The following is a 27,419-nucleotide window of genomic DNA, read 5'->3' as shown; positions in this document are numbered from 1 at the left end:
AGAAGTCGGTCTCAGTGATGTGAATGTAAAGCCACACCCATCCTCTCTACATGAATAATGGAAAAAATAATGGAAATATTTCACAAAATCCATTTTCATAAATTAGTTAAAAGTTTTATGTTCACTTCCACATGGGTTGTACTGAGACAAGTGTTGTCTTTTACAGAGGGTTGAAATACTGTAATCTGTCTCAGATATGTGTTTTCTAAAGTTTTTCTACCAGGAAAAATATTGCAACTGTTTTGAAAACTAGTAAAAATGTTTCAGATGTTCAATTATACAGTACTTGAATTGTATTTTTCCTTGTGTGTGTGTGTGTGTGTTTTAGAGAGACTTGAAAATTGGTACATTAATGTATGTAGCGTAGTTTCTAGCTTTATTTTGAAATTTCTGTTCAGAGCAGAAAGAAGAAATGAAAGTAGATCTAACACAACACAGCTAACACAGCAGACGCACAGTGTTAGTTTGACAGATTTTCTAAAACTATAAAACACTGAAAATCATCCGCCTTTACTCCAGTGTGTTACCGCCTATAGACAGGACTTTACTAAAGTTTAGTCATGAAATTATTTATTTTTATTTTGCCTCTTTCCGGGGAAATGTTGGGACTGAAACATGGAGCCCGACAGTTCTGGAAGTTCTGCTTTTTCTCCCGTTTTCTGTTCATCCTTCATCAGAAGGTGAGTTTAGAAATGTAAAATATCAACTCATTGAAAACTGTGTGTGAGTGTGTCAGTAGTGACAGTGTAAATTACACAGCTCACTCCGGGGAAATAAAGAAGTGTAATATGGCACTGAAGGTGTTTATCAGGGGCGCCAGAGGGTTTCCTTGGAGCTGTTTGACTTTTCAGTGAGGTTTTTCTCTCTGCTCTGAAATTGAGAGTTTCTCCTTAATGTGCTACCAAGGAGGTTGTCTTTTCAGTTTGCTTGTGTGTTTATCTGTAAACAGGATTACACAAAAACTACCAGCCCGATTTTCATGAAACTTGGTGGAAAGGTGTCGCAGGGGCCAAAGAGGAATGCGTTACATTTCAGAGTGGATCCGAATCACAGGATGACTTGACACCGTTCTCCCATCACACAGGATTTTACACTGTGTGATGGGAGAACGGTGTAAAAATCACTGGCATTACAAGCAGTGAAATAAACAGCGCTCCATCTGCTCATGGAACAGTGATTTTAATGTTGCAGTGTCACCAAAGATGATATAAAAATCAGTGTTGTCTTAAATGATAATGATCTTCTTCTTCTTTCGATTATTGGCATTTCACAATATTTAATTGTATATCGCCACCTACTGTACAGGAGTGTGTGAGTGGGTTAGGTCAAGTCATCGGCATGAGGGGGGGAAAAAAAAGGGGAATAGGAAAGTATACAAACTAAATTCTTCCCATTAGTCCAGTGTCTGTTAGATACATCATAAGGGCTTTAATCCTCTTTCCCTGCATTCCCTCCTCCTTCAGAATGTTATGAATATCTCCTTGTTCTAACCATTTTTCCCTATGATCGTTATACTTCTTACAGCTGAAGAGAATGTGTTCTACGTCTTCCTTGACCTGACACTCAGCACAAAGCCCATCAGTTTTCCCAAGTATTTGAAGTGTGGCGTTGAGACCAGTGTGTCCTAACCTTAACCTTGTGTAGGTCACTTCCTCTTTTCTGCTAAGTCCCATGGATGGTATTCTCCTCCCCCCAACTTGCTGTTGTATATTAAAGTACTGTCTACCCTTAGTGTCAGCCTCCCATTCATCTTGCCATCTAGTTATAATCTCCGACTTAATGATAGACTTAACTTCACTTTTCCCAAGTGGAACATGAATTTCAACATTGTCATGGTCTAATGCTTCCTTGGCAGTTTTGTCTGCTATTTCATTGCCTTTGAATCCTGTATGAGCTGGAACCCAACAAAATTGGACAGTAAGTCCTAGACTTCTAAGTTGAGCTAACAAATGTTTCGATTCAAGAAGCAAGTTGTCCCTTGCTGTTTTACCTGATGAGAAGCTTTGTAGAACTGACAGTGAGTCTGTACATATAATTGATTTTAAGGGTTTGATTTCCTCAAGGCAACGTAAAGCAGTGATTATTCCAGTAAGTTCTATTGAGTAAATTGATAGGAAGTTTATAATGATCTCCACCCTGCGGTGGGGTAAAAGGAACCTGTAATGGTTGCTGCCGCGGGGCGGGGCGGTGCTGTCACATCCTCCACACCTCTACTTCCACTGTCTGTGTATTTACATTTTATGCGACTTTATACTCTTACAGAGGCAAATATTCCACTATATTTATCTGACGCTTTTAGCTCCTAGTTACTTTTCAGATTATATTTTTTAATTAACTGGAAAATTCACTGTCATAAAGATCTCTTTTTAGAGATATGGTTCCCACACATATATATAAAGCAATTAAAATTAACTCAGCCTTAAACATCTACAGCAGGAAACTGGAACATGCACATTAATGTCTCATCTCATCTCATTATCTCTAGCCGCTTTATCCTTCTACAGGGTCGCAGGCAAGCTGGAGCCTATCCCAGCTGACTACGGGCGAAAGGCGGGGTACACCCTGGACAAGTCGCCAGGTCATCACAGGGCTGACACATAGACACAGACAACCATTCACACTCACATCTATGGTCAATTTAGAGTCACCAGTTAACCTAACCTGCATGTCTTTGGACTGTGGGGGAAACCGGAGCACCCGGAGGAAACCCACGCGGACACGGGGAGAACATGCAAACTCCGCACAGAAAGGCCCTTGCCGGCCCCGGGGCTCGAACCCAGGACCTTCTTGCTGTGAGGCGACAGCGCTAACCACTACACCACCGTGCCGCCCCACACATTAATGTATCAGTAAAATTAATCTAAAAACATCATACATCATAGTAAAACACTGGCAGGGACCATTTTATGGCACAGTGAGTACTTTTACTTTTGATACTTTAAGTAAAACGTTTGCTGATAATACTCACATACTTTTAGTTAAGGTTTTGAATGCAGGACTTTTACTTGTAGTGGAGGATTTATATACACAGCTTGGCTATTCATTTAACCCACTGCACATGTTCTCTTCCTCTCACACAGTCATATGACTTCTCCAGCTTCATCATGTGACCTACTTTTGCACATTCCGGGTCAGACTGTACAGCTTGGACTTTGACAACTCACACACATATACCCCTTAAATATGTCCACTTTTCAAATTTGTATATTTCAGATTCTTCTATTTTTACCTCCGCCAAGGAGGTTATGTTTTCGGTAGTGTTGGTTTGTTTGTTGGTTGGTTTGTCTTTTAGCAACATTACGGAAAAAGTTATGAACGGATTGCTCTGAAATTTTTTCCCAGAGGTGTGACTGGGCACAAGTAACAATTCATTAAATTTTGGCAGTGATCCGGATCACCTTCTGGATCCCGGATTTTTTTAAAGGATTCTTGGCGGAGGTCTGCGCTCTCCGAGTGCTTTTCTAGTTTTTTATTCTGTCTAATAGCTACTTTTGTCTTTGCTAAATACTTCTATCTTAACTGTTCAAGCACCAATCACCAAAGCAGATTCCTTGTATGTGAGAATGTACTTGGCAATAAACTTGATTCTGATATACTGTGGTGTTAGTACTTTTACTTAAGTAGAGGATCTGAATACTTCTTCCACCACTGGTGCAGGTCAGCTGTCAAGAACAAGTTTGTGTCAGAAACTGAGAGTCTCTTCTTGAAAGAGAAAGGCTTCTTTATACTTCTTAAATCCTTTGATTTGTTGATTTGTACATTTTATGCTATTTTCTTAACAAAACACATTTCTTAAACAACCATGTCAGAAGATGTATCTGTGGTTGTGGAACAGATGTTACTGTGTTTCAGAAGAGTCAAATTATTGTCCTGCATCAAGTAAATAAAACAACTAAGGAGATCTTGAGTGAACCACTGTTTCACAGTTTGAGCCTGATTATGTTGATGACGTTGTCCTGGAATATGCCGGGGACATAAGGGACACAGTAACATCTTTTCCATCACCACAGGATACGACTTCTGACCTGGCTGTTTAAGAAATGAGAAGCTACTGACTGCATCACTCAGGGTTAAAACAATTGTTACAGCTGAAATATATTAATCACTGGCTATTAGGTATTTGCTGATTTAAATCCAAAAGGTGAGTTTACATGTTCTCCCATGTAACAGGTCTTTTTGTAATTTGTGAAGGGAATGTGATATTTTACAGAGTTGCCATGGTGATGTGATCAGCTAATGTCACACTGCAGAAACAGTAAAGTGTGGCAGGATTCCACTGTATATTGATTGATGTGGCACAAAACTCACATGTATGTTAAATTATGGGGCAGAATCACATGCACATGCTAATAGTGAGGAACTGTCATAGTGCCACCAACAGCAAACGGAATTTATATATATATATATATATATATATATATATATATATATATATATATATATATATATATATATATATATATAATTCCATTTGCTGTTGGTGGCACTATGACAGTATTGTCATAGTGCCCCAATATATATATAAAAACTCTAATATATGATAATCATTCATAATGCTAAATTGTGAAGGAATTTGTAAGTTTTTGTCATAGTGCCACCAACTGGCAATTAAACATGATGATGTTTAAATGACAATAATTTACATTCTGCTCCATAAAAATAATAAAATACACAGGAATTCATCACACCCACCCTTCTACATTAAAATGAAAACTTTTTACTTTATCGAATAAATGTTAAATAGCAACACAATTAATTCACATCTGACACTGAAAATCTTCCTGAATTATTCCACAGTGCATTCTGAGATGGAGCTGTTATTAAAAGCACTGTTCTATTTCATACTTCCAGACCGCCAGAGGCAGTTCTTATAGTGGAAATATCATGCGCTCGCGCATGGCAACGAGAACTTATTGATTTGTTGTCATCTCGTGACGTCATGACGCCCAATGTAACAAAACCTGTCAACGAGTCATGATCCATCTCTTTTTCATTCTCGCAAGGCAGAGAACTATTTTGTGGACTTCGACAGCTTTTTCTATTGGGCTTAGCTAATTGCTTCCCCACCTAGCTGTTGTCTGCAAACTGGATTGGAGTTAACCGGCGAGTACTTTGGTTGCCCAAAGTTCCCTCGTTCGGTGATACAGACACATTTGCAACACTCTGATTGGATTTTATCAGGTAAGTTATTTACTTTGAATCTACCTTTACCGGCGAGTACCTGTTGGGTTCCAAGGTTCCCTCGCCTGGTGAATTATCTTCCCAACGAGTACCTCTTGGTTTCCAGGGTTCCCTCGTTGGTTGAGTAAGAGTAGGCTAACCCTCGGGAGCGGTTGCCTCCATAGCCGACTGGCTCTCTGGCCTTGTCCACTTAACAACATAACCGTCGTATCGGCTCTGCGTTGTTCGTGGATATGGATCATCCTGCTCTCTGTACGCAGTGCTATGCTGGGATGGATATGTTAGATGGGCATGATCGCTGCCCATCCTGCTTGGGACTACAGCATCTGGAAGATGCGTTATCTAATCCTTGCCCCGATTGTAGCATTATGCCGTTCGAGCTCCGCCAGCAGCGTCTTGCTAGCATCTCTCCGAGCGCATCGGAGCTTTTAACTCCTGCTGCAGTTGATACTCGCGGGACTAAACGTAAACGTCCGGATGTTGAGGAGCATCGGAAACTGAAGCGACATGCTTCTTCTAGTAAGCTAGCGAAGCGTATGGACGAGCTTACTACAACTGTACAAAGACTACAGGCGCTTTTATCAGGTCCTACTATGTCAGCGGTTAATGATAGCATGGATCAGACGGACAATGCAACGCATCTCAATGCTCACGTTCCTCTTTTAACTGAGCATCCACCTAATGTGGAACCAGAAGAGAGCGATGCAATTTCACTGGCAGCGACTGACTCTCTCCTTTCGGAGAGCAATGATCAGCAGGCTCATGTAGCACAACAACCGTCTCGGCCATCCTCATTGTACACAGTAAGTGGCAGTGGATCTGAATCAGAGAGCAGAGCCTCTGTTGCTATGTCAATGCGTGGTAACATTAAAATGGCGCTTGCAAAGTTGAATTTGGATGTTCCAAATGCTCAGTCAGGCCCTACCAACCTCTTGTGTCGCTCTGTACCTGGCTCAAAAGAGGTGATTATTCCACATTGTAAGGACTTTACAGAGGTCGTGTCTGCAGCTTTCCGATCAGCTCTTTCATTCCGGCCTGATCGTGTTGCACGCATGCTATCTGATATGTCTGCACCAGATACTACTGGCCTTGGCTCAATGCCAGCATTAGAGCCCTGTGTGGCATCCCTCATTGTATCACCAGATGAAGCCCTACGTCCGGACGTGCGATGCCCCAATAAGGAGTGCAGGCGCACTGACAATGCACTGGTCAAAACCTACAACACAGTTGCCAGGTTGGGCCGTATTGGCAATTCTATGGGCCATCTTCTGTCGGCTTTACATGCTACCTTGGATTCCGCTTCCACAGATGACTCTGTCTCTGGTCTGCTGGATGCTTCCCTTCAAGCTCTTGGTGCAATGGCTAGTGATTGTGGGAGGGCTCTGGGCCTCCTTGCTCATGCCAGACGCCAAGTGTGGCTAGCACAGTCATCCTTACCAGAAGCTTGTCGTAACAACCTGCGCCAATTGCCGCTTACGCCGGGCCACCTGTTCGGGCCAGCTGCACAGGAGGCCCTGGAGAGAAGAGTGCGGGTTGCAGAGTCACGCTCTCAGCATGCTGCACGGCGTTCAGGCTTTGACGACCCTCGAGTAAGTGTACGTCCGAACCGCCAGGCTTCCCCACAGCCGGTGCCAGCACGCAGTCCTAACAGGTTCTTCCGTGGCCAGCACGCCGGGCCTACACACTTGGCCCATCATGGCGCTTCGAACCAACGCTCACGCCCCTGGCCTGCACGGCAGCCTCCACGCCAGCGCCCCCCCAAAGCCAATGAACCAGCGAGCAGACGGCGCTGACTGCCTGGGGTCGACGGCGACTCATTTTTCAGTGGTCCATATTCAGCGCTGGAGAGAAATAACTCCCAACGAGTGGCTTCTCGAGACGCTCGAAAAGGTTACCGCCTACAGTTTCGCCGTCGACCACAACCTTGTGCCCACGTTTGTCCTACGGTAGTAAAGGACCCAGGGCAAGTTCTAGCGCTTACTGCAGAAGTTCAGCAGTTACTGCAGAAAGGCGCCATAGAGGAGGTAGACCCCCAAGTTCAGGTGGAGGGTCTCTACTCCCGTTATTTTCTAGTTCCAAAAAGGATGGCAGGTTCAGGCCCATCCTAGATTTAAGACATGTGAACAGGTTCCTCAAGCGTTTACCTTCCCGGATGTTGCGCACTATGGATGTTGTTCGAGCCATAGAACCAGGCACATGGTTTGTGACGATAGACTTAAAGGAGGCCTATTTCCATGTGCCCATTGCAGAGGAGCACAGGCAGTTTCTCCGTTTCAGTTTTCAACACAAGGCCTACCAATACAGAGTTCTTCCATTTGGACCCTCTCTAGCCCCCCGGGTGTTCACAAAGTGCGTCCAGGCTGCACTGGAACCTCTCCAAGCGGAAGGCATGTTAGTCCTGCCATACTTGGACGACTGGCTGCTATGTGCAGCAACCCAGGAACAAGCGATGGCGGACACCAGCCGCCTTTTGCGTCATGTCAGGGGGTAAGCGGTCAATGGGATCCTCACATGAAACGCTGCCATATCAATGTTCTCGAACTACAAGCTGTTTTCCTGACTCTCAAGCATTTCGAGAGTGTTCTGAGGGGAAAACATGTGATGGTGAGGACAGACAACACCTCTGTGGTGTTTCACATAAATCACCAGGGAGGCACAAGGTCCCTTCCCTCTCTTTGTCTGACACAGGCACTCCTGACTTGGGCAGAAACGCGTTTCCTCTCCCTCCGTGCAACACACATTCCAGGTCACCTCAATGTGGTGCCCGATGCACTGTCCCGGAGGAGACAGAGGGCAGGAGACTGGCACTTGCACAAGGAGGTCGTGCAGAAAATTTGGAACACTTATGGCACAGCGACAGTAGACTTGTTCGCGTCCAAGGAGACAACACATTGCCCTCTGTGGTATGCAGAGATGGCAGAACTGGAGTCACTGGGCAGGGATGCTCTGACTCACGAGTGGCCGGATGTGCTACTGTTTGCGTTCCCACCTATTCCACTGATCTGAGGTGTGCTCAATCGAGTACGGGAAATGGGCCACAGGGTGCTCTTGGTAGCGCTCAGATGGCCGAGCATGCCTTGGTTTCACTTACTACTGACTCTAACCGTGGGGCCTCCCTGGCCATTGCCAATGAGGAAGGATCTTCTGTCCCAAATGGAGGGGCAGCTCTGGCACCCTTGTCCAGACAGGCTGAAACTCTGGGTTTGGCCACTGGGGGGAACCAAAGTGTCATGGACTGTTCAGAAGGGGTTAGGCACACTGTTCTGAATGCTCGTGCTCAATCTACTAGGACAATGTATGAAAACAGATGGAAGCTTTTCACTACCTGGTGCACTACTCATTCTTTGAACCCCCTTGAATGTCCTGTGGTAACAATTCTTGATTTTCTTCAACATCTGCTGGATAATGGTCGCTCTCCTGCCACCTTGAGAGTATATGTCGCAGCACTGGCTGCCTACAGGGCACCAACTGAAGGGGTTTCATTGGGTGCTCACAAGTTAGTGGTAGCTTTTATGAAAGGTGCCCAACGACTACACCCGCGCCCGCGAACGGATTGTGCTTCTTGGGACTTGCACACTGTTCTGAATGGATTGTGTTCTCCACCATTCGAGCCTTTAGAGCAGGCAGAGATTAAGTGGCTTTCTATCAAGACTGCGTTCTTGTTGGCTATCACTTCTACCAAGAGAGTTAGTGAACTTCATGCTCTTTCTGTTAGTGCTCAGTGTATGCGTTGGGGACCAGAAGACAGTCAGGTGACATTATGGCCTAATCCTGCTTTTCTACCAAAGGTGCTTTCCCCTCAGTTTGCTAATCAGCCGATTGTTCTGGCGGCATTCCGCCCTGATGATGAGCCCCGCTCTGAACTGTGTCCGGTGCGTGCTTTGCGCCAGTATGTTTCTCAGACTGCTCAGTGGCGAAAAACAGACCAGTTGTTTATCCGTTTTGGGGAGTGTGGGAAAGGAGCACCCCTTTCAAAACAGAGACTGGCACACTGGGTTTCGGAGGCCATTACCAGTGCCTACCGCTTTGCTGATAAAACAGCTCCTGCTTCTGCAAGATGCCACTCAACACGTGCTGTTGCGACATCTTGGGCTGCATTAAGAGTAATTTCTCTTGTTGATATCTGTTCTGCGGCTACTTGGTCATCACCGTGTACCTTTTCCAGGTTTTACCGTGTGAATGTGGTGCCACTTCCGCCAGTTTCTTCAGCTTTGCTCCCTAGTGATGTCTAGGTGTGATGCATGCATTGTTTATCAATAAAGGCTTTGAGTTCAATTGAAGGACTGACTGGAGTGTGTTATTCCTCGTGACTTGGTTGTATAAGTCTTCCACTATAAGAACTGCCTCTGGCGGTCTGGAAGTATGAAATAGAACGCTGGTTACGGATGTAACCGTGGTTCTATGAATAGTGGAAGACCACCAGAGTCTTGGGTCACTCGGAATTGCGAGAATGACCATTAAGACGGATCATGACTCGTTGACAGGTTTTGTTACATTGGGCATCATGACGTCACGAGATGACAACAAATCAATAAGTTCTCGTTGCCATGCGCGAGCGCATGATATTTCCACTATAAGAACTGCCTCTGGCGGTCTTCCACTATTCATAGAACCACGGTTACATCCGTAACCAGCGTTCCTCCTGCTTTAACATGCCAACAGAGTAATAGCACTTTTTACTGCTAACAGGAAGTGATACTCATATCACACACAGTTTATTGGTTTTAGATGACATTTACCATGGAAGCACATGAGGATGACGTGCAGATAACGTTGCCACACTCTTGGTGTTTGGATCCTCCAGTCGCCGTTGCAGCTCGATTTTATCTTGCTGTTGATAATAAACACTGCAGCCTGTGTCACTAAACAGATCTGACATTGTCTGGGTTCTGAATCTAATCCCTTCATCTAAATTAATAGATGTTTTATCCATCCATCCATTATCTGTAGCCACTTATCCTGTTCTACAGGGTCGCAGGCAAGCTGGAGCCTATCCCAGCTGACTACGGGCGAAAGGCGGGGTACACCTTGGACAAGTCGCCAGGTCATCACAGGGCTGACACATAGACACAGACAACCATTCACACTCACATTCACACCTACGGTCAATTTAGAGTCACCAGTTAACCTAACCTGCATGTCTTTGGACTGTGGGGGAAACCGGAGCACCCGGAGGAAACCCACGCGGACACGGGGAGAACATGCAAACTCCGCACAGAAAGGCCCCCGTCAGCCACTGAGCTCGAACCCAGGACCTTCTTGCTGTGAGGCCACAGTGCTAACCACTACACCACCGTGCCGCCCCAGATGTTTTATCATTATTTTATTATCAATTATTCATAATGAAAATGCAAAAACTTTTTTGAGATTTTTTTTGCCAATTCTTTTAAATGAAGAACTGAAATCTCTTATTTACTTCCACCTGTGAACTTTGAGAGAGAGACACAGAGAGAGAGAGAGAGAGAGAGTTAGATGGGCTTATTAACTAGGTCAGTAGGTAGAGATTTTGGTGACATCGTTCTGAATTTTGTAGAATTTATACATCTTTATAATTTTACTTTGCATGTGATGAGTTACTGAAACTATTTACCCTTTTACAGGCTCACACACTCTGCAGTACCAATACACTGCTGTCAGAGGAACAAATCTCCCAGAATTCACTGCTGTTGGTCTGGTGGATGGAGAGCAGTTTGTGTTCTATGACAACAACATCAAGGAGACGATCCCAAAGACAGATTGGATACAGAAGATCAGCGCTGATGATCCACATTACTGGAAGAGAGAGACAGAACGTATGCGGAATGAAGATTACAGACTCACAGTCAGATTGGGTCTCATAATGGAGTGTTTTAATCAGACTCAAGGTGAGAGTGAAACACTCAGTTTTTATAACTAGTACACACACACACACACACACACACACACACACACACACACTCTCGATGGCAGTTTAATAAGCTGGTGAAACAGCTCTGTGTAATAAACCTGTTAAAGTAACACAGAAATACAGTTTCCTTTCTGACATCATCTCAGGATTTATTGTGAATCCACAAACAAGCACAGAACAATACTGATGTGCAAAATAACGTTCTGTATTTTTTTCGCGGTCCAAATCCTGCGCTCTGATTGGCTGGCGAGCGGGTCTGTATCCTACGTTATGGACCCCAGTTACGGACTTCTGGCGACTCGCTCGTTCATAACAACAACAAATATAGTAGCATTTTTTGTCAACATTTATATTTATTTACAGGATTATCAAAAATCTTATAAATGTTTTCCAGCATTTCTCAGGAGAATAGCATTAATTTTACAGCATGGATAGTGATGACAGTGTTCACAGCGAAAGCAAGTTTTACTACCCTGAGGAAGAAGAAATAAAATAAAATAAAACATTTCAGGAGAAAGCTAAAACCTGTAATTTGCTAACGTCGAGCAAAAACATGGCTGAATCCTGAAATGACTCCTATTTGTATAAATGGGGGACTACATAGGGGGCAAAATATAGTCTCCCCCCCCATGGAAGTGCACTTGTATACCGAGGAGGAAGCAATTTGCATTACAGCTGTGAATGAGGATTCAAAATGGCGGCTCGGCTCTGTTTTCCCTTTCGGGCGCTCTCGTTTTCTGTTAGAATTTGGTAAAGAAAAAAATAAATATATTATTTACCGGCTTAAGGTCGGTCCGTATGGTGAAATACCGTGACCTCGGCCTTGAATACTGACCTTGGCCCAGAGGGCCTCGCTCAGTACTTTTAAGACCTCGGTCACGTTATTTCACGATACGGACCTCCCAGCAGGTAAATATGTATTCTCGATTAAACAGCAGCAGATCATTATATCATCAGAGTCACAAACCCTTGGGCTTTGTCTCAAACTGCAGACTCTCACACTAAAGAGCTTCTCTCTACATTTTTAATGTTTTTTTTCTATTTAGGCAAACTACTGAGTGTCCATTATACAGTTTGGGTCACAGATTAAACCGATCCGAATGTGTTTTTACTTTACACACAGAGCTGTGAATCCATGCAGTGTAGAAGGACACAAAACACACATTATTAAATATTCTTTTACTGACAATAACATTGTTCTACTACAAAGGACAAAATGTAAAAAGGGCAAAAGGACGAGTAGAAAAATGCAGTGTAGCAGTTTGAATAGAGAGTGTTGAAGGAAAGTCAGCTCATCTGATCTCACCTCATTACGTGTGTGTGTGTGTGTGTGTGTGTGTGTGTGTGTGTGTGTGTGTGTGCAGGAGTTCATACAGTCCAGAGGATGTACGGCTGTGAACTCGACGATAACACCACTAGAGGATATGATCTGTACGGTTATGATGGAGAAGATTTCATGAGTCTGGAAACTGGAACCTGGACTGAAGCGAATCCTCAAGCTGGAATCTTTTTAAAGAAGTGGGATCCTACAGAAGCTGAAGCTAAACACAGGAAGCGCTACCTGGAGTATGACTGTATCGATTGGTTAAAGAAGTTTGTGTCTTACGGCAGAGAGACTCTGGAGAGGAAAGGTAAAGTGTGTGATCTGCTCTGTTACTGTAACTGCAGCTGTTCGACAAACACATCTTATTACACACACACACACACACACACACACACACAGATAGATAATGCACTATGGGAGTTTTATTTACAGCGCCCTCCACAATTATTGGCACCCCTCCTTAAGATATGTTCTTAGGCTTCTAATAAATTCATTTTTTTTTAAATAATATAGAACAACAATGCAAAAAAAGAGAAAAATCCAACCTTTAATTCAAGTGCATTTATTCAGTGGGAAAAAAATCCCACATTAAAAAATAATTATTTTACATGAAATCATGTGTGCCACAATTATTGGCACCCCTGATGTTAATACTTTGTACAACTCCCTTTTGCCAACAAGACAGCACTTAATATTCTCCTATAACATTTCACAAGATGGGAGAATACAGAGAGAGGGATCTTCGACCATTCCTCTTTGCACAATCTCTCTAAATCATCCAGAGTCCTAGGTCCTCTCCTATGCACTCTCTTCTTCAGCTCACCCCACAGGTTTTCAATTGGGTTGAGGTCTGGGGACTGAGATGGCCATGGGAGGAGCTTGATTTTGTCTGGTGAACCATTTTTGTGTAGATTTGGCCACATGTTTAGGGTCATTATCTTGCTGAAAGACCCAGTAATGACCCATCTTCAGCTTTCGGGCAGAGGCCACCAGATTTTGATTTAAAATGTCCTGGTATTTCAAAGAGTTCATGATGCCATGCACCCTAACAAGGTTCCCGGGGCCTTTGGAAGAGAAACAGGCCCACAGCATCACCGATCCTCCCCCATACTTCACAGTGGGCATGAGGTGCTTTTCCGCATACTCATCTTTTGTGATGTATTATGGCCCTTTTCCACTACCCTTTTTCAGCTCACTTCAGCTCACTTCAGCCTGACACGGCTCGCGCTTCGACTACCTCAGAACAGAACGACTCAGCTCGCTTCAGCCCTGCTTAGCACCCAAAACTCGCACGGTTTTGGAGTGGGGCTGAAGCGAGCCAAACCGAGCTGAGTGAGGCTGGGGGAATGAGCAGACACTCCCCTGTGCACTGATTGGTGAGGAGGAGTGTCCTCACATGCCCACACATGCCCCGCGAGCACGCTGGGATCTGTAAACACCGTAAACCCGGAAGAAGAAGAATTACGAATTATGAGAATTTCTGAAGCCTTATGCGACTCGTCTCATCTATACGCTCTTGCCAGTATCTGTTGGCGTTGTCGGTGACAACAAGCCACAGAACAAAGACCAGCAACACTAATGACTCCATGTCCTCCATGTTTATTGTTTACTATCTGGGTCATGAGACTACCGCTTAAAAGATCACTGATGTCACTGTTTGCGCCGCCTAACGACATCACGTGACGTCCACCCAACATGTCCACCCACTTCCAGCCAGCACGGTTCAGCGCGGTTGTAGTCGAAATGCAACTCCAATAGCCCTGCTCAGCTCGACTCAGCCCAACTCAGCACGGCATGGCTCAGCCCGACTCAGCCGCATTTGTAGTGGAAAAAAGGCATTAGAGTGTTTGTTGCCAAAAAGCTCTATCTTGATCTCATCTGACCAAAGCACATGGTCCCAGTTGAAGTCCCAGTACAGCTTAGCGAACTCCAGAGGTTTACATTTATGCTTGTAAGTGAGAAAAGGCTTTTTCCGTGCATGCCTCCCAAACAGTTTGTTGGCACGTAGATAGCGCCTGATGGTTGTTATGGAGACTTTGTGACCCCCAAGACGCTACTCTTTGATGCAATTCTCTAACAGTGGGCTTTGGAGAACTTTTTACTTCTCTTACCATCCTCCTCACTGTGCGTGGTGGCAAGATAAACTTGCATCCTCGTCCAGGCTTGTTTGCCACTGTTCCATCTCATCTCATTATCTCTAGCCGCTTTATCCTGTTCTACAGGGTTGCAGGCAAGCTGGAGCCTATCTCAGCTGACTACGGGCGAAAGGCGGGGTACACCCTGGACAAGTCGCCAGGTCATCACAGGGCTGACACATAGACACAGACAACCATTCACACCTACAGTCAATTTAGAGTCACCAGTTAACCTAACCGGGCGGCACAGTGGTGTAGTGGTTAGCACTGTCGCCTCACAGCAAGAAGGTCTGGGTTCGAGCCCCGTGGCCGGCGAGGGCCTTTCTGTGCAGAGTTTGCATGTTCTCCCTGTGTCCGCGTGGGTTTCCTCCGGGTGCTCCGGTTTCCCCCACAGTCCAAAGACATGCAGGTTAGGTTAACTGGTGACTCTAAATTGACTGTAGGTGTGAATGTGAATGGTTGTCTGTATCTATGTGTCAGCCCTGTGATGACCTGGCGACTTGTCCAGGGTGTACCCCGCCTTTCGCCCGTAGTCAGCTGGGATAGGCTCCAGCTTGCCTGCGACCCTGTAGAACAGGATAAAGCGGCTACAGATAATGAGATGAGATGAGTTAAACTAACTTGCATGTCTTTGGACTGTGGGGGAAACCGGAGCACCCGGAGGAAACCCACGCGGACACGGGGAGAACATGCAAACTCTGCACAGACAGGCCCTCGCCGGCCACGGGGCTCGAACCCGGACCTTCTTGCTGTGAGGCAACAACGTTAACCACTACACCACTGTGCCGCCCCACAGGTGATTTTATGAAAAATAATTATTTCTTAGTCAGGTTTTTTTTTTATTCACTTGAGTTAAGGGTTACATTTTTCTACAATTTTTAGTGTGAGATTATGCTTCTGCAATAAAAATTGAATTTATTTTAAGGTTTTTAACACATCTTAACCAGGGGTGCCAATAATTCTGGAGGGCGCTGTATGCTAAAAATAAAAGTAAAATTACGAAAAAAAGACAAAGTATGCATTGCATTTTCATTTAAATGTTGGCACTCAGTTTCCATTTTATTAACAATATGAAAGCCGAAGTGTCGTTTCTTTTCTTTTTTCCTGTTAGTGCGATAACTTTAATTATGGTCACAAAATACCAATATGAAGACAATTAAATGACAAAAGGCTGTTTTTAATTTACTTTTGACACTAATGCATGCTTACATTGAAAATCCCATTTTACTTTGCATTGTGTCACTATCTTTACATGATAATGTACACAATAATAACACACACCTTCCCATTTACACTCACTCACACTGATTTCCTGCAGTTTTCACTGTTAATTCGTGGACAGCAGTCAGTTTCACCTTTTAGTGATCGAGAAATGTCCTCGGATAACAACTCCACTCTTCTCATTCCCGCTGCTGGACAAAGTGTATTAGTTTTTAAAGTCTGTGAATAATGTGACTGTCGTGGCTTCTTTTAAAAATCTCACTGTGGTGAAGGGGCGTCTTGTGCTTGGCCAGGAGATGGAGAACACGGAATGACTCCTCAGTAGCAGCTTTAGCTCTCCTGGTGGGTTTTGTGAAAAGTGATGGCTGGGCTTTAAAACCAGTTGTAACTCTTGAATTCTTTTCTCTCCTATTTCACTTTTGGGTGGGAATGAATCCTTGAATTTCAGACGGTAAGTGATGTAATGGCAGGCCGTCTTTTCTTTCACTCCTGTAAAAGCAAGTTCGTTTTCCCATTCAGAACGGTAATGATGTATTCACACCTTCTTTCATTGCTCGGCCATGGTTTCCTGAACAGAGTTTGCTCAGTGACAGAACACAGCTGTAGTTAACATTAGCTACGCAGCTTAGCAGCAGGTTGATGTGACGCAGCCGGAAACAGTTATCTGCAAAAATTCATCATCATAATCAGCCAGAATTATTTTGTCCTTGTGCTCCTCCCTGCCCATAGAGATGCACAGCACTAATTAAATATGTAGCAGAATTCAAACTGGACCAACCTGTGAATATTTGAACACTGCATGTGTTTTTTTTTTTTTTAATTGTAAAATGTGTTGTGATCTAAAAATATCTCCAAGATCGACCAGGAGATCGCGAGCAGCAGGTTAATGACCACTGGACTACAGGAGAAATACTGCACTCTAATGTTTATACCTCCAGCTTAATCATTCATGCAGCCAGAAAATGTTTATCACATGATAAATAACAATTGAGCTTCAATTTTCTTTAAATTTGTGTCTCTGCAGTTCGTCCCGAGGCGTCAGTCTTCCACAAACACACTCCTCCTCCAGAGGTGGTGTCACGCTACAGGTTTCTTCCCCAAAGCCCTGAATATCACCTGGCAGAAGGACAGAGAGGACGTGATTAAGGACGTGGAGTTCAATGAGACATTACCCAACCAGGATGGAAGCTTCCAGAAGAGGAGCACTCTGAAAGTCCCAGCTGAGGAGCTGCAGAAACACAAATACACCTGCGTGGTTCAGCACAGCAGCTTGGAGAAGGATTTAATCCTAGAAGTACCAAAAGGTCAGAATAAAACTACAGATTTAGAGGGTAAAAGCTGATTTACTGCTGCAGCAGAGAATAAAGACTCTGTGCTGATTTAACAGGTAGAGGGCAGATTGGAGTCATCATTGGTGTCCTTGTGGCTCTTGTTGCTGTTGTCGCTGCTGTTGTCCTCTGGAAGAAGAGGAACTCTGGTGAGAGGAGGAAGGAGGCAGATGTGAAGTTTTCAGAGAACAGATTTACACTTTCTCATTCTGAGAGGATTTGTTGAATAGTTTGCATATTTTTAATATTAATTAATAAATTAGACAAGACAATAAACTGATATGAACTCATTATCTCATGAAGCCAAACACAGCACTGAGATTTTATAATAACTGTCTGTCCATCATCTGTGTTTCAGGATTCAAACCTGTTCCCCCCAGACCCTGTAAGTGAACCTTTATGATCCATAAATGATGTTTAAAACCACTACATTATTTATTAGCAGTGTTTAGTTCACTTTGTGATGGATTTGAATGTTTTACAGCCTCTGAAGGAGATTCTTCCTTCAGCAACTCAATCAGTTGCTGTGGGGGTCTTCCTGCTGAAGTGAGACACAGTGAATCTGAGACCATGCTGGCGATACAGAGAACGGCATCTGAGACCTTTCCTCTTTACCCAATCTCTCCAGATCGTCCAGGGTCCTCAGCTAACTATGGTGCTGTCTCCTCTTCACCTCAGTCCACAGGTTTTCAAAGGGGTTCAAGTCAGGGGACTGAGATGGCCATGGCGGAAGGTTGATTCTGTGGTCAGTGAACCATTTTTGTGTTGAGGTGGACATATGCGTCAGATCATTGTCCTGCTGGAAGATCCAGTGATGAGTCAATTTTAGTTTCCTGGCAGAGGAGCCAGATTCTGATTTAAAATGTCCTGGTGTTTCATGGAGTCCATGATGCAATGTACCCAGACAAGGTTTCCAGGGCCTTTGGAGGAAAAACAGGCCCAAAACATCACAGAACCTCCACCATATTTTACAGTTGGGATTTGTTTCTTTTCATGAAAGCCATCCTTCTTTTTATGCCAAACCCACTACGAGTGTTTATTGCTAAAAAGCTCCATTTTTGTTCCATCGGACCACAGAAGATGGCTCCAGTCAAAGTTGTTTCACAAATTTTGGGTGCTTATGTTTGTGATTAACTGACAGAAATGTCTTTTTTCTGGCACCTTCCAAATAATCTGTTGGCATGGAGGTCTGATGGTGGTTTTGGAGACTTGGAAATCCCAAGATTTTACTTTTTCTTGTAATTCACCAACAGTGATCCTTGTGGGAGTTTGTTTGTTTGTTTGCCTCTCTTACCCTCCTCCTCAGTGTATGTGGGGTAAAATAAACTTGGGTCCTCTTCCAGGCAAGTTTGTAACAGTTCCAGGTGGTGACCACTTTTTGATTTTTGCCCGAACAGTAGAAATGGACATTTTCATGTGAATAGCTTTTTTTTTTTTTTTACCATTCCCTGACTCATGAAGATCAACGCACTTCTTCCTCATTTGGTTTGTGTGTTCTCTTATCTTTCCCATGTTTATGGATGACTAAGGGAATTTGGCCTCTGTGTCACTTCATATTTGTTCCCCAGTGAATCGGGACGTCATAGATTACAGTTTGAATGTTCTACACACGCCAGTCAACTCAAACATGTACAATTTAAATGGGAAACATGCTTCAGTTACATTCTGTTTATTGTCCTTTCCTGGGGTGCCAATAATAGTGGCACGTGATTTTGTTGAAAATAATTATTTCTTGACGAGGGCTTTGTTTTTCTTTGAAGAAATGTATTTTAATTAATTGTTGGATTTTCTTACTTTTCAGTGTGAGATGGAGCGACTTCACTAAAAGAAGGATTTTATCAAACTCAAACCTTTTATACTAATCTTGATAAGGGGTGCCAATAATTGTGGAAGGCCCTGTATAAGCCGTTGTCCGATTTGCTCGTGTTTCTGAATGCTGTCCAATCGCAGGGCAGAACGCGCACCTGCTCCACTTGGTTTCCATAGAGTTATACTGGCACCTAGTGGTCATAACTGGGACCTGCAATAGGAACAGAACTCCACTGAGGGACATCCACATGGCCGGGATTTCTCCTGCCCCATGCTCTCTCTATGAACATTCTCAGAGTAGGAGTGGACATGACACTGTCTACTTTAAAATACCAGGGAGAGTTTAAATAGGGGTATTTAAACTCTCCCTGGTATTTTAAAGTATACCAACTCAAAGGCAGAGAAAAAGAAACTATTTTTGATAATAGGCTACCGGATGTGTCAGCAGCATTGATGTCAACTTTTCCGACTCCGAAACAAAATAAACTCCACAAATTCCCCAGCGCTCTGTTTTAAAGTGAGGAGGTGAGGGTCGGACACACTGACGTCAGCGTTCCCTCACTACAGTAAAGTTAGATTAACGTTCATTACCAATGATAACTTCTACAGTGACCTTATCTGCTTACTGTCTTACACTGATAACTATAAGATTGTGTTTGGAGTCGCGGATAACTGCAGTGGAAACTGTAAAGCTAACGATCCTCATCACAAACAAGGAGTTCTCAAAATGCGGTGTCTCGGGTTGCAGTCACGTGACGACAGTCCAGTGTCTGTGTACGCATGCGCACGTCCAACAGGAGAAGGGGCGGGGTCTGACTGGTCAAAGCTTATTCGCTTCGTTCCTGCGCGCGCAGTGGGACTTTTACGAACACAAAAGTTATATTTTAAAGAGAAATATTAATTTGAGCAGCTTGACAGAGTTACAAAAAACTAATTTGACTGAGAGGACATGAGTTGGGAGAGTTTTTTGTATAGTTTAAATTAGATATCCGGATCCACACTCCATGCCAGTAGGTGGCGGTAATGCACCAATTCATTATTGCCAACCGCCCATAAATCTCAAAGAAGTCGCCGCCACTAGACCTGTAATGGCTGTGTTTGGTAGGGGTGGGCGATACTGGGAATTTGGGTATCGATCCGATACCAAGTAAATACAGGGCTAGTATCGCCGATACTTTTTACTTGAAATGTTATGATCATTGAATAATTTTGTGATTTTGCCTTTTTTAGTTGATTATGATAAAACACAGGACAAAGATTTTAGGCAAATAAAAATGTTTTTTTTTTAATTAACTAACAACAATATAAAACAATGTAACAGTATATTAATAATAAAATAATTCCCTTATCACCTTCTGCTACACAAAATTGTTTAAGAAAAAAGTCACTAGTGCAAAGTAAAAAAATCAACAATGTAACAAAAATATAAGAATGTCAACAACACCACAAAAAATACCTTTCATTGCATGCAAATATTTGTGAAAAAGTCAGTAATAAAGTAACAAAGTCAGTAGTGCAAAATAAGTAAACAAAAGCAACAATGTAATAAATATACTAGGGATGGCGAAAACTAAAAAAAATCTTGACCGACCACCGAGCCTCATTAGCCGGTTAAAGTCGGTTAACCTATGAGTTTAAACAGGGATGCAAACGGCGCGCCTTTTTCACGGCTCGTGCAGATCCGATTTTTTTTTAGGGGGGGGTGTTGGAGTGTCTGAATAATTTCATCAGAGTAAATTCTGTATTAAAATTACTACCTAAGCAAATGCCGTTACAGTCCATGAAAAAGCCGTGAAAAAGTCGGCATCTGCGTTTGTGTGGAGAGATATGATCTGCAATAACATGCATTGTTGGCTACAGACCGAAACATACTTTCAGAATGCACTGGCCAAGGCAGGACGAAACTCCATGTGCCTTCTAATAATAATTTAAAAAAAAACAGAATAGTAATTTGTAAGCTAAAAAGCCTGTGTCTACACTTTTCTTTCACAGAGTGGCAGCAGGAGGGCGGGACATGACTGAATGGGTGTTTCTGATTTGTCAGCTGTCGTCCTTACACCGCATGGCATGCCCCAAGCGTTTACAACACAGAATTCCAGGTTCTCCGCTCCAAAATCGGCAGCTTCAAAACGATTGATTTTTTTTTCACCTACAACAACAACAACAAAAAATTAACCGGTTGACGTTGATTCGGTCAACCTCCGGTCAAACGGTCATCGGTTAACATCCCTAAAATATACACTACCGTTCAAAAGTTTGGGGTCATTTTGAAATTTCCTTATTTTTGAAAGAAAAGCACTGTTCTTTTCAATGAAGATCACTTTAAACTAATCAGAAATACACTCTATACATTGCTATTGTGGTAAATGACTATTCTAGCTGCAAATGTCTGGTTTTTGGTGCAATATCTCCATAGGTGTATAGAGGCCCATTTCCAGCAACTATCACTCCAGTGTTCTAATGGTACAATGTGTTTGCTCATTGCCTCAGAAGGCTAATGGATGATTAGAAAACCCTTGTACAATCATGTTAGCACAGCTGAAAACAGTTGAGCTCTTTAGAGAAGCTATAAAACTGACCTTCCTTTGAGCAGATTGAGTTTCTGGAGCATCACATTTGTGGGGTCGATTAAATGCTCAAAATGGCCAGAAAAATGGTCTTGACTATATTTTTTATTCATTTTACAACTTATGGTGGTAAATAAAAGTGTGACTTTTCATGGAAAACACAAAATTGTCTGGGTGACCCCAAACTTTTGAACGGTAGTGTATAAATATAACAATATAGACAACACAACAAAAAAAACCTTTCATTGCACGCAAATATGTGTGAAAAAAATTAAGTCAGTAGTGCAAATCAGGTGTAAACTACAAGTGGCTTGTAACCTTTGGCTCTTTGCTCACAAAGCCCTCCAACGAAGTATCCCTTGAGGTGCCCTTTTGGCTCTGTTCCCATGTTGATAGCAGATTTAAAGGTTTTTGTTCAGGAACAGTAACATGTTTACATTCTTCCCTTTTATTGCACTTCTTCTCTGAGTTATTAACTGTCCTGCCTTAGAGAAAATCCTTTCTGCAGGTATGGATGTTGCAATTACTCCCAGATGTTTTTTTTGCAATCTTGCTCAGAGAGGGAAATGTAGGTTCATTAATTTTTCACCAAAGAAGTGGGTCTCCATCCCGTGGAATTGGCTTCTCTTCCGTGTACCGGCGCATTTCAGTGCCAGCTGTGCGATGCTGCTGCGATTCCAGGATTTGAGTGTCAAACTCAGTCAGTGCTCTGACTCTCCGCTCTCCGACACAGAAGGGAGGGGGAGGGGCGAGGTGTGAGCGGCAGAGAGAGAGAGAGAGAGAGAGAGAGAGAGATGCGCTGTTTACACAGACAGATTTAGAGAGAAACTACGCTCGCATGAACTCTGTGAGTAAAGTCGAGTAATTTACTGGACGTACTGAAGAGAAACTGCGACGAAAGTATCGATCTCATCACGCTAGTATTGATTCGATTCCGATTCTCACCTTGGTATCGATACTATCGATACTCAGATCGATACGCCCACCCCTAGTGTTTGGAGATTTTACACAATATTACGCACCCAAATTATACATATTTTTAAAACTTGGCCCCAAATTTGGTGTGTGTGTGTGTGTGTGTGTGTGTGTGTGTGTGTGTGTATATATAAAATGGTTTTTCTGTGTGTTTTTTTTTTTTTTTGCTGTTTTTACTATGCACTGGTGCCAAGTTAGCTTTGCGTGCTAACTCAGACAGATTGGCGTGCGAGGTAGATGCCAAAATATCAACTTTTGTGTGCATGTAAAACTTTATTTAGTTGCCCAAGTGAATTTCGGGGGGGGGAGAGAATATACAACGCTACAAGCCCGGTATTTATTCTCAAATTTGCGCGTTGACGATAGTCAAAACCACCATCCGTCAGCTAAATTATTAATTGAGCCATAACAACAACTTCTGTTCAAAATGTCTTGATACCGGGCTTGACCACGCCCACTTAGTGACGTAAGCGAATCGTTGCTCAAGAAATTTAATTTTCTTTGGACTCAATTACAGTTCACTTTTAATTAGTAAAATAAACATTTGAGTGAAATGAACACAAGTTTATTACATCCTCAGATAACACTAATGAGGAAGCAGGTGGGTATTTTAAAGAGACATGTATAGTTGGTGTGTGTGATGTGTAAAATGTCTCCACAGTGCTAAACGCAGCCCTTCCGCCATTCCGGCTCCAGTGAGGCTGTGAGAGAAGCTTTTCTGAAGGAACGGGGCAAAGCACAACACCAGGGCTCTCAAGTTTTGAAGTCAGTTCAGAGTGAGGTTTTGTCGGGAAGGGCGGGGTGGTGTTGGTGAGGGGTGTCGGCGGCGGCGCACAGGGGGGTGGAAGAGGGGGGTATGATTGGTGTGTGTTGTAAGTGTTGGTGGAAGATTTTGAGCCCTTCAGTATGGGGGTAGGGGGCTCCCACTTGAAACACAGAGGTTCCAGGCCTGCCATTTTAACAGCCATGATTGAGGAGAGAGTTCTGTCAAGGGCCAAGCTGTGTCTGGTCTTGGTCTTATTTAAGTCAACCATGGAGAAAACCCTCTCTGCATCAGCAGGGTTAATTCTGCTATCTTGGATAGCCTCCCAAACTGGAGTATAAAATTGTGCAACACTGCTGGCTGAGTTAAGAGCCTGTTCTTTGGCCCAATGTCCCTTACTTTCGACGTGCCTTGATGGACACAGGAGTTCTCTTGTCTGCAGACAGAGCACCAGTAATAGGAGCTGGTGGTGCCTATAGTGATGAATGGCCATTTGGTTGACCATTCATTCCTAAAAGAACACCTATAGATAGTTTTCACTGACGTCATGGCATTCCGGGGAACGCCCCCCAGCCGCCATCTTGCGGGGCAAACAAAACGGACCATCGCCACTACCGGCTACGTTATCTCGGACGAATTTATTAAGTTATATAGTCAGTTTTCTAAAATAAAGATCAATGTCGGCAAAATCAAGCAAACAGAAGTATATGGATACATTGGACGACATCTCACGACAACGGTATGCAGCCAAACTGTCCTTGATTGGGGGAATTGACCCCTACGAAGTGGACAAAGAAGCATTTTCAAGTGACTATGCAGGGCTGCCATCCATATCGTACCCTGATATTGTGAACTATTTCGTGAATACTAAAAGCGCCTACACACTTGACGACCTCAAAGCATACAAGTCGCTGGAGTCATACAATTATTTTGTCTGTGGCTGGGTCCGCGAAGTCCACCATATAAAAACAAGTGAGAACTGTGTCCTAATTACAGCCAAGATATGTAAACATTGGAATTTTAGAGCTCTCAACACTGCATATAAATATATGTGACAAACGAGCGATATTAGTGTACATTACAATGTAAATGTACACTCAGCGGTTCCAGTTAGGCATTCTCTAGAGATTGTTTACACGATGTTTTGGTTTCCAAAAACAAACTTAACACAATTGATTGTTTATTTAAACAACTTACCACTTATAAAATGATCGGAGCAGACTTTGCTGTGTCTGGAAGGCTGAAAATCCTTGTGGTTGATTCTCGCAAGCCATAGATTTCTCCTTTGTATGCTGAGTTTCTTTGTTTGATCGCCTTCGTGCTCCCGTACAGTGGGAATTACATGAAAGCTCCACTTGACTACTTCATTTGACCTATTACGACAGCCGTGAATACAACAGGTGTGCACCACTGCTAGCTTTAAATAGTAATAATGTAACTATAAATGTAAATAATATATAAATAAATGTAACTCGCGCGTTACAATGTGTGCTCAGTGACCCGTACGGTAAGCTTGCCCCGCAAGATGGCTGCCACCAGGGAATCCCCGACTCTGTGATGTCATGTAAAAACTATAAGTGGCCACTCCAGACAATCCTCTCTTTTTTTTCTTGTTTCCACTGGCTTGTCCACTGTCTCCTCTATAGTCTCCTCGATGGTCTCTTCCATTGACTCTTCTGCTACTGACACCCTAGCTGTCTCCTTCACTGCCTCCTCCACTGTCTCATCTACTGCCTCCACCATTGCCTCTTCCATAGTCTCCTCCTCTGACCTGGCAACCTTTTTAGGGGGCTGACCCTTCAGAGCGAAGCATGAAATAGTGCTCATTTGCTTCTTCCCTGACATCTCTGAAACAGATAAATGCAATGATTAATGTATGCATGGCCAGGACATAAAATATAAATGAAATATTACAACTAAAATAGCCTACTGACTAAAATGGACTATGCAACGATGAAATTGTATTTACTAGAACTGCACTAAAACTGTTCCCCGATAGCAGAGGGTCGTTGAAACGACGTAGAGTTTTGGTCAGAATGGTCGGTTTCGAGTCGTACGTCAGAAAATCAACGTTGAAACGGCGCCGTGAAACATCGATTTCTCTGCCGTCTGAGAGGGTCGATTTATCACCGTTGAATCAACGTGGGTAAAGGTTGATCTGTCGACCGTCAGAGAAGGCTGAATATACGACGTTGAACCATCGTCACTTTTGCCGGCCAGTTTTCAACATTGGTGAGCAACTGGCCCGTAGCCAGGGGGGATCGGAGGGTTCGTTCGATCCCCCCCCGCGACACCGCGCCCCGGACACACACGCCTCAAGATTACTCAAGATTTATTCATTTGTTCATGTCCGATGAATATACATTGATTCACATTTAAATTTACAATATCAAATCCAGACTAATCAAAAAAGAAAAGTAGACTAAGTGAGGGGCGGCACGGTGGTGTAGTGGTTAGCGCTGTCGCCTCACAGCAAGAAGGTCCTGGGTTCGAACCCCGGGGCCGGCGAGGGCCTTTCTGTGTGGAGTTTGCATGTTCTCCCCGTGTCCGCGTGGGTTTCCTCCGGGTGCTCCGGTTTCCCCCACAGTCCAAAGACATGCAGGTTAGGTTAACTGGTGACTCTAAATTGACCGTAGGTGTGAATGTGAGTGTGAATGGTTGTCTGTGTCTATGTGTCAGCCCTGTGATGACCTGGCGACTTGTCCAGGGTGTGCCCCGCCTTTCGCCCGTAGTCAGCTGGGATAGGCTCCAGCTTGCCTGCGACCCTGTAGAAGGATAAAGCGGCTAGAGATAATGAGATGAGATGAGACTAAGTGAGGACGAGTTAGAAAAACGGGTTCATTTCTCCTATGTTTATGTTTACACGTTTTGTTCAGAATGCTTTACACCCCAATCCAGTGGGTGGCGGTAATGCCCCCATTAGACCCCTTTCACTGACGTCACCCGAAACCGGAAGTAAACAAACCCTGCGCCACATTGGAAGACCAACAAACTCGTGATTTGGGGGAAATAAAGGCAGCGCGCGGTATGTGAACCCACGAGGCACTTGGTTCATCATAAACCTACAATGGTAAACTTTTGTGCTGTGTTAGGGTGTTCTAACAAAGCTGATGGGAAAGGTGAAAAGAAGTCTTTCTACAGAATACCAGCTGTGATTGAGACACAAGCAAACCAAGGAGCTTTCTGCCGGGAGACAGAGAGAGGATTTAGCTGCTTTATGCAGAGCAGATCTGAATACTTCAAGTCTATTTTGTTACTGGTAAGTCACTAGGCTAGAGTGTTGTAGAACATTTTTTTAAAATGTTTACTGAATAAAAACATCCTTAATTTTATCAAATATTCTCTACTCTATATTTCATTTCTTTCTTTTGTTTTAATTTTCCTCCCTCAATCCCTCTTTGGATTTTAAATATAGTTTTCCCCCATGTCCAAATAATGAGGTAGGGTGGCATTTAGAAACCCATAGCCTACTGCTGACTTTGTTTATCAATGCTGCATCAAATTAATTTTGGTTATGTTTTTTCTGTTTCCATGTACAGGTCTGCGCCGCAGGAGGAATAGGCCACAATTATAAATAAATCATAAAATGTTTCTAAGAACTTGTTCAAGTGTGTTCTGTTCCTTATAAATGTTAAAAGTTATGCCTCATTAGATAGCTTGACAAACATTAGGAGAGTTGCATTGTTGCATGCATTTTTATATCCTGTTGTACATTAAACAGGACGTAGCCTACGCACATTGATATAAATTAAGTTTCACTTTCATGGTTGAAGTATGCATGTGTGTGTTCATCCTAGGCAAGAGCCCCGATGCTTTATTGTTAGCTAGTTTAATTTAGCCTGTTTTGCTTAATTTGTAGCCTTCCTGTTGTACATAAAACAGGAAGTAAAGTTGGATGAATCATCGCCGAAAATTCAACTATAAATCGACCGAAATACGTAGTTGAATAAAGGGTGAAAGGGGGTCTATTCTCTGTCGACCACCAGCCACTTTTCAACGTCGTTTCAACGGAAACTCGTATGAGCAAAGCGGTGTTGAATCAACGTCGGTGATTCGACGGCGTATAGGTCGAAGAACATGCCGATGATTCCACGTCGAATCAACGACCCTCTGCTATCTGGGGTTAAGCCTAACAACAACAAAAACAGATTAAAGCCGCAAGCGGCCTCGACGGGCCCTCGCGCCAGCGGCCAAGGGGGGCGGGGGCATGCGTCCCCGCGAAATACCTT

The 27,419-nt window shown here is 43.5% G+C and overlaps 1 long non-coding RNA gene and 1 pseudogene across 1 annotated transcript; both read left to right on the top strand.

The window, feature by feature from the left end:
• Window positions 1–490: 490 nt before the first annotated feature.
• Window positions 491–23,094, top strand: LOC132872885 (patr class I histocompatibility antigen, B-1 alpha chain-like; annotated as a pseudogene).
• Window positions 23,095–25,914: 2,820 nt separating this feature from the next.
• Window positions 25,915–26,789, top strand: LOC132872573 (uncharacterized). The gene is made up of 2 exons (XR_009651455.1): window positions 25,915–26,449; window positions 26,730–26,789. It is a non-coding gene; the product is annotated as an uncharacterized LOC132872573 (long non-coding RNA).
• Window positions 26,790–27,419: the final 630 nt, after the last annotated feature.

The sequence above is a fragment of the Neoarius graeffei genome, chromosome 24, assembly GCF_027579695.1.
Source record: "Neoarius graeffei isolate fNeoGra1 chromosome 24, fNeoGra1.pri, whole genome shotgun sequence".
Classification (NCBI taxonomy): Eukaryota; Metazoa; Chordata; class Actinopteri; order Siluriformes; family Ariidae; genus Neoarius; species Neoarius graeffei.
The sequence above is the reverse complement of the archived record's forward strand: the minus strand, read 5'-3'. Positions and strand labels throughout refer to the sequence as shown.